Source organism: Triturus cristatus, chromosome 4_2 (assembly GCF_964204655.1).
Source record: "Triturus cristatus chromosome 4_2, aTriCri1.1, whole genome shotgun sequence".
Lineage (NCBI taxonomy): Eukaryota > Metazoa > Chordata > Amphibia > Caudata > Salamandridae > Triturus > Triturus cristatus.
Window position 1 is genome coordinate 789,391,752 of NC_140586.1, and position 15,578 is coordinate 789,407,329.

Genomic DNA, 15,578 nt, shown 5'->3' on the forward strand with positions numbered 1-15,578 from the left:
ACTTCCGTGGCTTCTGATCTGAACGGGGGCAGGCGGACTCTCTGTGTCCTTCCGGTGAGGAAGGAGATGATCCACCAGCAGCATAGTGCCCATGTAATAGGCTATTTGTATATAATATATGTATACAGTCAAAGAACTTGAGGGATATGTATACAACGTTGTTACCATGATGTATAATAAGAACATAAAACATAAGAGATCATTACAATGTTAATCGGCCGACACTCTGTCAATAATATGAAAACCTGATATCTAGCACTCTATAGCAGATTCCTGAAACAGAGAAAGAGAAGAAAAGAAAGTACCCCAAAATTCAATATATAATGTAACAAATAGAAAATCTTATCTGGGTTGGACCCACAGGACGGGGAAGAAAAGGGTAGGGTGACCGGAACGGATGAGACAGTCCGCAACAGAGGTGACCATTCCTTTCCTCCTGTATAAAGAAAAAATTATCAATATTAAAATCTAATAGTATAGACTATTACTGCATAGTTTATACCTATAATTAAAAACAATTCAACAGTAAGAATACATGCAGTCATATCAGAATGGTTCTTATCCCCAGGTTGAAACCAGTCTTAATCATAACGTAAGTGTGATCTCAATTCTTCATCAAGATTGTGGCCCTTCGGGTACTTAGTTTCAAGTTCAATTATCCATCTGGATTCTCGTTTGCGTAACAGTAAAGTTCTGTTACCTCCTCTAGGACCAGTGTGGACTTGTTCCAACGCAAAATAACTAAGCAACGAGCTGTTAGACAGGTGGAACAACTCAAAATGTCTGGCACGTAGCAAACCTATAATTGAACACAACCTTAAAGGTTTTTATCCCTCTGGGCATTGCAAAGCCTGCCGCAACAGTTGTATGAAAAAAACAGTGCCAATTCCAGGTCATGGTTCATCTAAGACTATCAACCAATTTCTTGCATACAGTTCTACATACTATGTATATGTCCTGGTATGTCCATGTCAAATGTGGTATGTGGGCAGTAAAACATTTATGGATAAAAAGAGAGTACGGGAACATATGCGTGCCATAAATAAAAATGACACCCATTATCCTATTGCCAGACATTTTGAGTTGTTCCACCTGTCTAACAGCTCGTTGCTTAGTTATTTTGCATTGGAACAAGTCCACACTGGTCCTAGAGGAGGTAACAGAACTTTACTGTTACGTAAACGAGAATCCAGATGGATAATTGAACTTGAAACTAAGTACCCGAAGGGCCACAATCTTGATGAAGAATTGAGTTCACACTTACATTATGATTAAGACTGGTTTCAACCTGGGGATAAGAACCATTCTGATATGACTGCATGTATTCTTACTGTTGAATTGTTTTTAATTATAGGTATACTATTAGATTTTAATATTAATATTTTTTTCTTTATACAGGAGGAAAGGAAGGGTCACCTCTGTTGCGGACTCTCTCATTCGTTCTGGTCACCCTACCCTTTTCTTCCCCGTCCTGTGGGTCCATCCCAGATAAGATTTTCTATTTGTTACATTATATATTGAATTTTGGGGTACTTTCTTTTCTTCTCTTTCTCTGTTTCAGGAATCTGCTATAGAGTGCTAGATATCAGGTTTTCATATTATTGACAGAGTGTCGGCCGATTAACATTGTAATGATCTCTTATGTTTTATGTTCTTATGATACATCATGGTAACAACGTTGTATACATATCCCTCAAGTTCTTTGACTGTATACATATATTATATACAAATAGCCTATTACATGGGCACTATGCCGCTGGTAATTCTGCTGGGTTACAGCACTACGCTGATTCTATTGGGCACATGTTACTGTGGATTATCTCACAGGCTATGACTATTGCAGCACACATATCGGAGATATTATCTCCTTAGGCACATACTTTTGAATTCAGGACAGGTTTTCGGTGTCTGTCCATAATATACACTAAAGTATTGGATGCACTATTGCTGGTTAAATATTCCCAAAACACTGCATTATGCTTTTGTATTCATTGCGCTCATTTTGGCGTTTGATGTGGTTATATTTCAGTTGACATATCATGCACTTTGAACCTGTTCGTATGTCTGTATCAGAACTTATTATGATTTTAAAATATGTTTACTATAACAATAACAGATGTCACATTATAACATTTAGAGAAGAATTCTACTTCAGTTACATATATTTTGACTCCACTCTAAAATGGCCGCCGTGTTTACTATCACCACTTGTCAAACATTAGTCCTTTCTTTGTATCAGCACCTATATAGACTCTAATGAAATGTGTATTACTTTGTGTGATCAAGACAGCTTGCTCTCGAAACACGTAACCTTGGTGAATACATTTCTGGTGTTGTTCTGAGCGCGAGTCCTTCTTTGAAGAAGATTGTTGTGCGTGATATATATATATATATATATATATATATATATATTTTAATTAAATAAACACAATTACTTATTTGAAATATTGTTTTTTAATCTTAATAATTAATTTAAAGTTTAACATTTGTTGTTAATTAATAATTTAATTAAAACACACACATTATACTTCGAGGAAAATAGCAACACACAATTTAAATATAATTAAAATAAAAAAAGATAACACAATTAACATATTAAGTAATTTATAAAATACTATGAAAAATTAATTATTAATTAGTTATATTGAATTAAATTCTGTTTTTAGCAACAGAAGCAACTGTTAGTAGGAAAGTGTGTAATGTTGGCTGTGGAACTGGCAGTCAGGAATTAATTCTGCTCTAGAAAGAGGAATGCAAATGAGAGAATAGGAACTTTAAGCAGAAGTTGTTCACCACATTACATGTCAAGTGCCTCTTGAAGAAATTGGTCTTTAGAAGTTCCTTGAAGACTGTGTAGAGTGTTTGTGCTTGAAGAGCAGTTCCCTAGGTTCTGCCAAGTTCTTTTTGAGTTTAAAAGTAAACTTTATTAAAGAAAAATGCAAGAGTGTATACAATAAACTAAACATTAAATGCACTATTAATCATAGAGTAATTATTAATACAATAAAAGTCAATAAAAACAAAATAGTTGCATAAATGAGAGTGGATACAACGGATCTAAAGAGAAGAAAGTGGGAAGAGAAATAATGAGTTGATAATATGGCGTTAAACAACAAAAAGCACACGGGAGCATAAAGCATGATAACAAATTTCAACAATCTGAAAAAGTAATAGTTGCAATATAGGATTAGAAAAAAGAAGAGAAACAAAAAATAAGGAAGATAAAACAATTCATGGTGGTTTGGAAACTTGTTCCAACAATGGGTAATGGTGAGTAAAGTTTTGAGCAGAAGTATCTAAGAAAATAATTATAGGGGACCACATATGCTCTCTTTTTAGAGGAAGAGCTAAGGGGGGGGACATATGATTGATCAAGTCAGTGATTATAACAAACACTGTACCACCAAGCTTGAAAAGAAAGTTGTGAAGATTGAATCCAATTTTTATTTATTTTCTGAAAAGCGACTGCAATCAGTAAGTCTACAATAGGCGTATTACATATAAGAGATTGCCAATGTTCAGAAAGTGTGCCTAGAAAAATATTTGTAGGAGAGAATGAAAAATGGGTGTGAAAAATTATAATAATTTGAGACCATAACTTTGACGAGAATTGATGAATACAGGGACTGGAAAAAAGCATAGGGAATAAATCAGCATTCATAGCATTGCATGACCAACAATTTAAGGTGATAACAGAATTAAATTTATGTAAAGTAGTTGGAGTATTCATAAGTCTGTTATATAGGAAGAAAAGTGTTTCAGTTGAACTGGCCAATCTTGAGGTTTTATGAATTTCTAATCACAATTTATCCAAAAACGTAATGGACCACAAGGTATGGAAATCTTGCTTCCATTGTAATTCAATGTGTGTCGTATTCCTATGATCTGGAAGCTTAATGAGGAATTTATAAATAGAAGAGGCCCTTGGTTGAGCACTTAAAATAGGAAGGATACTGTCATGAAGGAGTAGTGGAGGAGAAATTGAGGATAATGAAGACAAGGAGGTGGATATGATTTGGATCAAATGATTAAATTAGTAGAGTATGATTTTGGAAAGTTGTATAGTGATTGTGCAGCTGAAAATCTAAGAAAATTATTATTTGGGTAAAGTTGATGAACCCAAAATAAACCTTTATCCCACCAGGTTTTCCAAAAAATGGTTTTATTGTTAATTTTTATAAGATAATTATGCCAAATTGATGATTTAAGAAACTGGTCACTGTCTGAAAGATGTGAAAGAAGCATGGATTGACAAAGTTTGTGAGTAGTTTTGTGTACAGGTGAGGATAGATAGTGTGTCTTATGAGTAAATGAAAGAAATTCTTGGAACGGAAAAGGAGAAAGAAAAGAAGGATCAATATCTTTCCAAAAAGGAAGGGGATCTGAAGCCGAATCATATAAACATTTAGAAATTTGTTTGAGGAGAAAAGAATTATGATAACATTGGAAGTCAGGAGAGTTTACACCACCATGTAATTTATTGCGTTTAAGCATAACCAGGGATAAACACTTTTTTTAATGATTCCATAAAAAAGAAGATAATATAGAATATGAGGGAATGATGAAAGGAATAACAGAAATAGTATAAAAGACAACAGGGGCAAGCATCATTTTAATAGTATCAAGTCTACCCCACCAAGCTAGATAAAGAGGGTGCCATTTAGAAAAAGAAGTAGATAAATGTTACATTATGTTAATGTTATGTAAATAAAATTTCTAAAGTGCGACTGATACCCTAGGGTGTACTGGCGCTGAGCACTGCCTAATGGGTTGCTATGGTTAAATTGACTGTATAGTAAACAGAAAAGGAAGTAGAGTATGTTTGACAGAAGGAGTAGACCAAAGACCCACATATTAAATTTTTTGGGAGTTCCGTGTAAAAGTAGTAGAAGAAAAATCTTGTTTAAAACAGAAAACATTGAAAGAAAAGTTTCACATTTATCATGATTCAATTTATAACCAGAAAGTAAAGAAAAGGCATCACCTTCCGCAAGAAAAGCTGGTAGAGAAGATTCTGGATTAGAAAAGTATAATAGGATGTCATCTGCATAGACACTGAATTTAATATGATTTTTACCATGTTGAAAACTAGACATTTTTTTAATTTGTCTCAGTTTAGCAAGGAAAGGTTCTAATGCAAGGATTCAAAGAAGTGGAGAAAGAGGGCATCCTTGACGAAAAACTCTTCTTAAGGGGAAAGAAGGGGAAATAGAGCCATTAGCAAAAGTAAAAGCTTGTGGCGCAGTATATATTAAAGATATATAAGAAATAAATTTAGGACTGAAACCAAACCAAGAAAGTGTATGAAAAATAAAAGACCAATCCATACTATCAAAAGCCTTTTCAGCATCAAGAGAAACGGCCGCTAGTAAATGGGGATATTTGTTTGATTTATTCAATATGTTAAAGCAAACTCTAGTATTATCAGAGATATTTCTACCTTTAATAAAACCTGATTGTTCTCTGCAAATTATAGATGGCAACACTGGGTCTAGTCGAAGCGCAAGAATTTTAGCAAATATTATATAGTCAGAATTAACTATAGAGAGTTGTCTATAAATCTTACAAAAGTGTGGGTCTCTTCCATCTTTAGGGATTAGACAAATAAGACCCTACTGTAAAGTGCCACTTGAAGCTTTAGATGAAATAAAGTGTGTAAATAAAGAACTGAGATGTGGAAGTAGAGATTTAGAAAAATGGGAATACGATTCTACAGGAAATTCATCCGGTCCAGGAGCCTTCCCAATATTGATGAGCTTTAATGCATGAGAGATGTCTTTCACAGAAATATCCCTATCCATTGATGAAAAGTCTAGATCATTTGGAAACTGTTTTTGCAGCGAAGAAAGATAGTGCTGTATATCCCCAGGATCTGGAATGGGTTCAGGGGTATAGAGAGTAGTGTAATATAATATTTTTTGAATTTCTCTAAAATATCTGCATCTTTGATAATTGAAGACAAGTCAGAATGTAAAATATAATCAATGTTCGTACATTCTTTCCGGATTTTCAGATATGTGGCAAGAAGTTAACCTGCTTTGTTTTGGCCTCAATAGGAATTAGCATTCTCTGTAGATACTTTATTATATTTAAATTGTTCTATAATAATATTATTAAGGTACGCTTTAGAATTAGCGATAGAAGAGCTCGGTTCTAACAATTTGATGCGTTTAAGAATTTCAAGCACATTTTGAGAATCACGTCTTTTCTTTTTAGCGACATAAGATATAAGAAAATCTCTGGCTGAAGGTTTAAATGCATACCACATAACAGGAAAAGATAGATCTAAGGAAGTATTGCGATTAATAAAATCAGTAATAAAAGATTCAAAAGTAGATGTATGTGTGCAACAGCAGCTGAGCCTACACATCACCAACTTCCACCTTCTAGATGACTTCCAATCCGGGTTCAGACCTGGATACAGCATGGGCACCACCCTCCTCCACATCGTGGATGACACCCTCCAAGCCCTCGACCAAGGCAAAACCTGTCTCCTAATCCTCCTAGACCTATCTTCTGCGTTTGATACGGTTAACCACGAAATTCTCCTTGAACGCCTCAAACTCAGGATGGGTTTGGATGACCATGAATGGTTTAGATCCTTCCTCCAAAATCGCTCACATAGAGTCCTCATCAACGGTAATCTATCCGCTCCCTCTAAGATCATGGTTGGAGTCCCCCAAGGATCAACCCTCTCCCATACCCTCTTCAATCTTTACCTTGAACCACTCACAGAGGTGCTACGCTCTGCCCATATCTCCTACCTTATGTATGCCGATGATACACAGATCTATATCAAAATCTCTTCCCCTGAGGACATTTTCTCCCTGAATGAGGCCCTGAAGGTGACTGTCCACTGGCTCACTGCCAACCAGCTTAAACTTTACCCAAATAAAACTGAATTTCTTCTATTCTCCCCCCCCAAAACCAATCCAGACATCCAAGAATGGATCAAGGCTATCACAGCACCAAACTGCCCTCCTACCATTGTTGACACTGGGAAATCCCTTGGAATAACCCTTGATGGCAGCCTGAACAAGCGGGGCCATATCAACTCGATGGCCAAAACTGCCAGATTCCACCCCAGTTACCTAAGAAACATAAAATCCTTCCTCGATGCCTCTGACCTAAAAACGGCAATCCAGGCACTAGTCATTTCCAGACTAGAATATGGATGCTCTACTCTTGCAGGGCTACCCAAGAACTCTCTGGCCTCATTGAAAGCCTGCCTCAACGCTGCCGCCAGAGTCCTAACTGGCTCAAAGAAATTCGACCACACCTCTCCCCACCTCAAAACTCTGAACTGGCTTCCCCTAGAGGCCAGAATCCAACTTAAACTGGCCTGCATTACTCACAAAGCTCTTTACTCCAATTCTCCTGCATTTCTCGCCCAAAAACTCATGATATCCAGAGGAGACAGAAACTCCTGATCTGCGAAAGACCTTTTGCTCCAACCAGCACGCTTCCGGAAGAAAATAACCTACAATCAGGCCTTCTCTGGGGCCGCTCCAAGAATTTGGAACTCTCTCCCACCCGCCATCAGAAGACTTCCGTCCTTGGCACATTTTAAAAAGGAGACCGAAACTTTCCTAATGGGCAAATTCCTCGCCTAACGATCACATTACAATCACCTCAGTGACATGTTTCACCCTCCACTTCGACATTATCCATGGCTCTTATGGATGATACCTATTCCTGCACTCCTGGGCATCCCACCCAAGAGTTGAAACTGCGTGCCTCTTTTATAATGTAGCTACCTGTTTTTCTTTTTTATCCCATATGTAGCCGGGACCTTAGACTGCGTGCTCTTTTTTCTTGTTTAATGTATCCACCTATTTTATCCAATTGGTCCCTCCCTCCTAACTCTTTGTATACCACCCTTAATCCTGTAAAGCGCTTTGATACCCTCACGGGTCTAAAACTATAAAATAAAAATAAACAAAATAAAAAATAGAGGTAAAAGCCTGATCAGTTAATAAAGAAGTGTTAAAGCGCCATCCTTTATTGGTCATAGTAATAGTATTTCCAAATCTAAAATTACTGGAGCATAGTCAGAAATTAATATGGAGCCAATATCTGCATGTAATATGTGTTGTGTTAGTGATTTAGAGACAAATAAATAATCTATACGAGATTGAAATAAATGAGTGGGTGAGAAAAATGTATATTCCCCTAATTGCGGGTTACACAATCTCCAGGAGTCAATGAGAGGTCTGTGATTAATAAGCGTAGTGAAGTGTTGGTGCATCAGAGAAGGGACAAAATGGTACTTTAGAGGTAAGAGCTATATAAGGATCAACAACTAAGGGGCTGATTATGATGGTAGTCGGACGGCCTTCCTGTCGGGAATGGGACCGGCCGATAGGGAGCCAGTGGTTCCGGCAGGGAAATTACAATCCGACCACCATGGAGGCAGTTGGAAACATGCCTCTTAGCATTGAGGCTTGTGCTGTGGCCCAAAAAAGGGCTGTAGCACAAACCTCACTGCTAAGAGGCATGTTTGTGAACATCCCTGCACCAAGTGGCAGGCACCATGCAGTGCCGGCCACACGGTGCTGAGATGTGGGCACCAAAGGTGCCCCCCAGACCCATACCAGAGGTCCAGGGAGAAAGGGAGACCTGCTATGGGCCCCCTAAGTCACTTTCCATCTGCCTTATGGCCGGTGTAAAGGGAAACTGTAATCCATATGGTGGTGCCTGAGCAGGCACCACCGATCTTGTAGGGATTGCAGTCCCTCTGGGTCTGTCAGATACATGCCAGTCGGTCTCTCCGCCATCCCTCCATCTGCCCATCATTGTAATGCGGCGGGCGGTCCTGCATGGTCCTATGGCAGTGGGACCGCCAGCAACAGCCTGATGGTGGTGGTTACATCGCCATCATAATCGGCCCCTAAGTTACAATCACCACCAAAAATAACATATTTTGTAGGGATAGACATCAATTTAGTAGATATAGCAGGCCAAAAAATATTATCAGTTTTAGTAATTGCATAAATATTAAACAAAGAGATAGGTATATCATTAACCTTAAGATGAAGAGCCAACCAACGACCTTCATCATCTGAATTCTGAGAAAGAAGGGAAACATTAAGATTTTTATGGCAAATAATTATCATCCCATTTCTTTCTTTTGCCCGTACCAGGGAAGTTAAAACATTCCCTACCCATTGGCGTTTAAGCTTTAAGACTTCTGAACCAACTATATGGGATTCTTGTAAAAATACACTATATCTGATTTAAGATTAGATAAATGGGAAAGCACTCTTTGTCTCTTAATGGGCATACCCAACCCTTTGACATTTCAAGAAGTGACGCACAACGTCATTTAGCAAAAGATAACAGAGAAATAGAAAAAATGACATCATATTTATTATAAAACTTGAAACAGATAGAATAGCAGAAAACAATGCCCTCAAAGAGAAGCGAAGTGAGATAAGAAATGAGAGAATTTATGAAAGAAGAAAAAAAGAGGAAGACAGGAAGAAAAGAAAAAGAAATATGGAGGAATAGATGAAAAAGTGGATAGAAACAGTAGACAAAATAAACAATATAAAATACCAAAGACACAAACATGAGTGGAGGGTGTTGAGGCCACAAAGAGAAGACGGAACAGCCGATTGGAACTCCGGGGCAGGCAAGGAGGAAGGACAACGATTCAACGGACTATAAGAAATTTGGCTGAAATAAACAAACACCACCTAACAAGAAAAAACATAAGGGGAAGAAAATTTACAAATTATTCAAAATATTTCACAAAACAGATATAAACAGAATAAACAATGCTTTGCATAGATAAACTATCAAGTAAAAGACGATCTTGCAATCTCGTTGGTTTCTTCTTAACAGTTGTCTAAGAATCGCTGTAGCAAAAACAGGATTTTCATAAGTAGTGGTTTTATTTCTATTAGTCACTTTGAAAATGGATGGATGGATTAAACCAAATCTAGCATTTAGGTCTCGTAATGCTGAATGTATAGCCAAGAAACTCTTCCTTCTATCTGCCACGGCAGAATTGAGACCCTTGCCAAGAGATAAGACGTTTGAATTTAACTGCCTGCAGAACTTTCAACATCTCAGTATATTCCAGAAAGAATAATATTACTCCTCTTGGTTGGTGCAAAGAAGATGAAGTACGTGGAACACGGCCAAGTCAATGTGCTCTTTGTATGTTCAATTGTGGAGATTTAGGTAAATCATGAATCTGCGGAAGGAAAACTGAAAAAAAGAAATAGATTTAGATCACTCCAAAGCCTCAGACAAACTATATATGCGTAGGTTGTTGCGACTGCTATGATTTTCAAAATGTTCCACTTGTTTTTGAAGCTGAGAGATTTCCTTCTTCATAGGATGAAGTTGTTGAGAGGATGTTTGTAGAGATTCCACTTGTTCCATTAAAGTGACCTTGTTATCAATAGTAGACCATTTAACATCTAAGCTTTGTAAGCATCTGCTCGTTTCCTCCACATGGAGCTTAAGATCCTGTATCTCTTCTAAGAGTAACTCTAGAGATATTGGAGGGAGAGATATGGCAGACGAAGGAGGGTCTTTTTCAACTCGCTTTGTAGATGACAATGATGAAGAAGTCACTAGTTTAGATGCATTTTTTGCACTTGTAAGAGAAGGATTTGAAGTAGACGTAAGGATAAATGCAGAGGTAGGTGCAGACACCCCCAAAAGGGGTGGGCGACACAACATGCTCTGTGCCTTCCATATCACACTGTAATATGGAAAATGGATTTGAAGTTGCCAAAACAGGGGATTTAGGATGCAATACTGCATTGGAAGCAATCAATCAATCAATTAGGGGTCGGTGAAGCGCGCTACTCACCCGCGAGGGTCTCAAGTCGCTGGGGGAGGGGTAGGTCTAGCAGCTCCGATCAGTTGAAAAGCCAGGTCTTGAGTGCCCGTCTGAAGGTAAGTAGGGTAGTCGAGCGTCTTATTTCAACTGGGAGAGTGTTCCATGCTGTGGCAGCGGTGTAGGAGAAGGCTCTCCCTCCGGCTCTGCTTCGGTGGATGCGGGGGACCTCTGCCAGGGTGAGGTCGGAGGAGCGAAGGTTCCTCTTGGGTTTGTGAAAACTCATTCGGTCGTTGAGGTATTTAGGGAGAGGATGAGCTGGGTGTCGTCGGCGTAGGATATGATGCTGAGTCTGTGCTGTCTGACGATGACAGAGATGGGGGCCATGTAGATGTTGAAAAGGGTCGGGTTCAGAGAGGATGCCTGGGGGACCCCGCAGATGATGTCGGTGGGTTTGGAGAGGAAAGGGGGGAGCATGACCCTCTGTGTTCTGCTGAAGAGGAAGGATCGGATCCAGTTGAGGGCGTCTCCGCGAATTCCTGTGTTGTGGAGTCTGGTGGTCATTGTGCGATATGAGACGGTGTCGAAGGCTGCAGAGAGGTCGAGGAGGATGAGGGCTGCGGTGTGTCCCTGATCGAGCAGCATGCGGATGTCATCGGTGGCCGCGATTAGGGCTGTCTCGGTGCTGTGGTTGCTGCGGAAACCAGATTGGGAAGGGTTCAGTATGTTGTTTTCTTCGATGAAGGTTGTCAGCTGGGTGTTCACGATTCGTTCTGAGACTTTGGCCGCGAAAGGGAGGAGGGAGATGGGTCTGTAGTTCCTGAGGTCGGTTGGGTCCGATAATGGTTTTTTGAGAAGGGGCCTCACTTCGGCGCGCTTCCAGTCCATGGGGCAAGTGCCCGAGGCCAGGGAGGAGTTGATGGTGCGGGTTAGCTCGGGAGCGATGGCCGTGATGGCTCTGTGGAAGATGTGCAGGGGGCAGGAGTCCGTGGGGGCGCCCGAGTGGGTCTTCTTCATGGTTGTGGTGATTAGTTCGACTGAAGCAGGGCTCCATGTGGAGAGTGTTGGGGTGGCGCTGGTCGTGATTGTAGGGGCGAAGGCCGTAGTTGGTTCGTTGAAATTGTCGTAAAGGGTCATAATCTTCTGGTGGAAGAAGGTGCTGAGCTTGTTGCAGAGATCTTGGGTGGGTGTGATGTCAGTGGCTTCGCATGATGGTTTGGTGAGACGTTTGATGACGTTGAAAAGTTCACTAGAGTTCGCTGCGTTGGCGTTGATTTTTTCCCTGATGAAGGTTCTTTTGGTGTCCCTTATTAGTTGGTGGTAGTTCTTCATGGTGGTCTTGTGGTTGATGAGGGCTTCGTTTGTCTTCTGGTTCCTCCATGTCTTCTCGAGTCGCCTGCATGCGCGTCTAGTCTCTAGGAGTTTGGTGCTGAACAAGGCGGCTTTTGCAGGGCGTGTCTTGGAAGACTGCTGGAGGGGGGCTAGTGTGTTAGTGCAGCTGGTAATCCACCGGTGGAGTTCCTTGGCAGCGGCGTTTGGGTCGGTGGTGGCTGCGGGAGGGTCGTGGAGGAGGGTAGTGTTGAGGAGGTCTGGAGTGATCTTGCTCCAGTTCCGTGTAGGCAGACGCGGGGCTGGTTTGGGCGTGGTGCTGGAATTGAAGGTGAAGTGTATGCAGTGATGGTCTGTCCAGGGATGCCGGGTGGTGTGGGTGAACCGGACCTTTGGTGAAGATGGGGTCCAGAGTGTGTCCCGTGTTGTGGGTGGGTGTGTTGACTAGCTGCTTGAGTCCTAGGTTGGCGAGATTCTCCAATAGCGCTTTGGAGTCGGGGTCCTGAAGGTTATCGAAGTGAAAGTTTAGATCTCCGAGCAGAATGAAGTCTGTAGAGGCGATGGCGCGGGCTGCGGCGAGTTCTGTGATGGTCGCAATGGGTTGGGTGCGAGGTCCTGGTGGTCTATATATGAGAGTGCCCTTCAGTGTTGTCCTGGGGTTGGTGTGTACCTGGAAGTGGAGGTGTTCCAGGCTGGGAAGCGTGCTGCTTGGGCCCGGTACGGTGAGTTTGAGTTTGAGGGAGGTTTTGTGTGCGATGGCGATTCCCCCCGTGGTCGGTTCGGGCAGTTAGCAGCACCCCTAACAGACCTAGGGGCATATCATCAAGGTCCCGCGATAAAATTATCGCCACTTTAGCATCCGTTTTCGGACGAAAAGCAGCAATAATTTTTCTCGCACTATAAGCAAGGACACGCTAACACGTGTTTCCATGCCTCAACGCCATTTACCTTAACGCCCAGCTTTGCATCTCTAGTGATGCAAAGTGGGCGTTCCCGACCAAAATAACATGAGAAATGTCGCTAACCGACATTTCTCCAATTATCAAGCTGCACGCTAACCTGCATAGCAATAAGAAAAGTAGAGCTAACCGCGCTTATCGCTACTTTCCTTACACCTGCTTTGAATCTGACTTAGCCATTATATCCAATGGAAGGTGGATATTATGGCTAAGTCTGCCCTGCCCTATCAACAAGCTATCACCTATGTTTGTGCGATTATCTCTGGATTTCCAGCAATAATTGCACATTTTGCAGCTAGCGCTTGGATTTTTATAGCATTGGAGATAAGCGTTGCTGATAGCACGCTGTCTCTGCGATAACAGCCAGCGATAGCCGGTGATAATTATCCTCGCTCTAAGCGTGCTTAGCGATAATTATCGCCGGCTGTTGCTGATATGCCCCATGTTTTCCCCATAGACATAAATGGCAAGTCAATAAAAGAATAGTCTTTGAAGAAAAAATGAGAAAATTGCCCAAAACAGCTTCAATATTGCAATATTAAGAAGCAGATGAAATATTTTGAAACCATCAAAAATGACTATATATTCATAGTAAATAATGTATGAAGACACCAGTCTTTGTAGGAAAAAGAGCACAGATATTATTGAGTAGCACAAGTATTACTAAGAGGCAGTCTGCATGTTCATTAAAGGAAGAGGCCAAGCATTCCTGGCTGGCAAAACACTCTTTAAAAACGAGTGTAGAGGAATTTCCCGGAATAAATAGTTTTTGAAGTCTGCAGCGTTAAGGTGAGAAACATGTTGAGGCAAGGGTCATGTAATTAAAATGTAAAATGGCGGACGCAAATCCAGTCAGCGAGTCGCGCTGTCGCTTCAAAGATGAAAAACAGTGTGTGTGCCGCTTACTGCATCACAAAGAAAGGCATTGTAAGAAGCAGCATGCCTTCATGGATTGAATGCTTGCTTCAATTTTGGTGCCGAAACACTGTCACCGAGCGAAAAGGCAGCTTTCCTCGATGCCCGGCACGGAGCGGCACTAAACAGCCGCCATCTTCGTCGGCGCCAGATCACGCCCCCTTCTGCCAAGTTCTTGGTCAAACAGAGGGTGCTGGTGTTTTTATTGCAGTGGTTAATTTACTGCATATAATTTACTGCAGATATCTAAGATTCAGAGATGTGAGTATGCATGGATTTCTGGTGGCATGTGGAATCTCATCTATCCAACACATGACTAACTCCTGGCCTTGTTAAGGAGTCCATCTTCTGAAACATGCAAGTGCCCCTCCTGACAGCGAGGCGGCAGAGTAATGAGCTAAAGAAAGTTGTTTCCACCAATCCAAGCCTCAGTTGCTAGGCCATTGGTGGGAGGTGCCCTTTTCAATGGCGTTCTCTTTTTCATTTAGTCACAACCATGGCTTTCTTGCGGGAGCAATTTAAAAAACAATGGGGGATATGTACAAGGAAGTGGAGGAGAGAAGCATTAGCCTTCCTGGTTTAACGCCTCTCTCCTCCACTTCTGAAACGCAAGGCTGCACCATATTCACAAGAATATGGTGCAGCCTTGTGTTTCCCCCTGCAACTGCGCTAAGTTTAACAATTTAGAGCCAACGCAGGCACCCTTTCACCAGAGTGCAAGAGTGTTTGCGTGCAGGGGAGGATTGTTCATGTGTAGGAAGGTGTCCTGCACATAAACAATCCTAGAAATACCATTCTGTCACTTTCATGTGTGAGGCTTCATGCATCATACATGAAAGTGACAAAATGGCGTTTAAAAAAAAGTTTATTTATGTACAGGAAGGAACACCTTCCTGAACATAACCATGGCATTTTGCTTTTTCCATGTGTGCTGCACAAGCCAGGTGAGGTTGTGGTGGTGATAGGGGCTTGTACATATGCCCCAATGTTTGTACGGTATTTAGACTTTAAAAAACCTATGATTGTTGCAGCTGCGTAAGCAGCACTTCAAATCAATTGAGCACCAACTGTGCAATTTATGTATTCGCCCCAGTTTCTATCCACTAAAAAGACAGTGGCTCACCAACAAAGTAAGGAGAGCGGTCCAGGTGCACCCCACATACAAAGAAAGGTAATTTTAAAGAAAGAAAGAAAGAAAAGGGAGACTTGATAAACCAGAGAACTGAAGTCTTCTCTGTCATGTGAGTCCGCCTGAAAAGTTCTGTCCTCTTCAGTTGAGGAATAGCTAGCTATTGTTGGAATAAAATTCAATAAATTGTCATCCCTTTTCTCTGGACACCAGCTGAGCTTCCGAGCGGGTAGCAAAGTACAAAGATGGGCGCAGAGAAAGGGTCTCTTGGAAATAGTAAGAACAGTTTAAAAGTTCAAAAAGAGATTTCAAAGCTGCAACTTTAAAGTGTGGCAGTCAAGTCTTGAAATAAACAGCCGATGGCAGGTGAATAAAGGGACAGCGGGGAAACAGATTTGCGAGGAGTTTAGCAGGCTTAGGAGGAAAAAACAATATTTTACCAGGCAACACT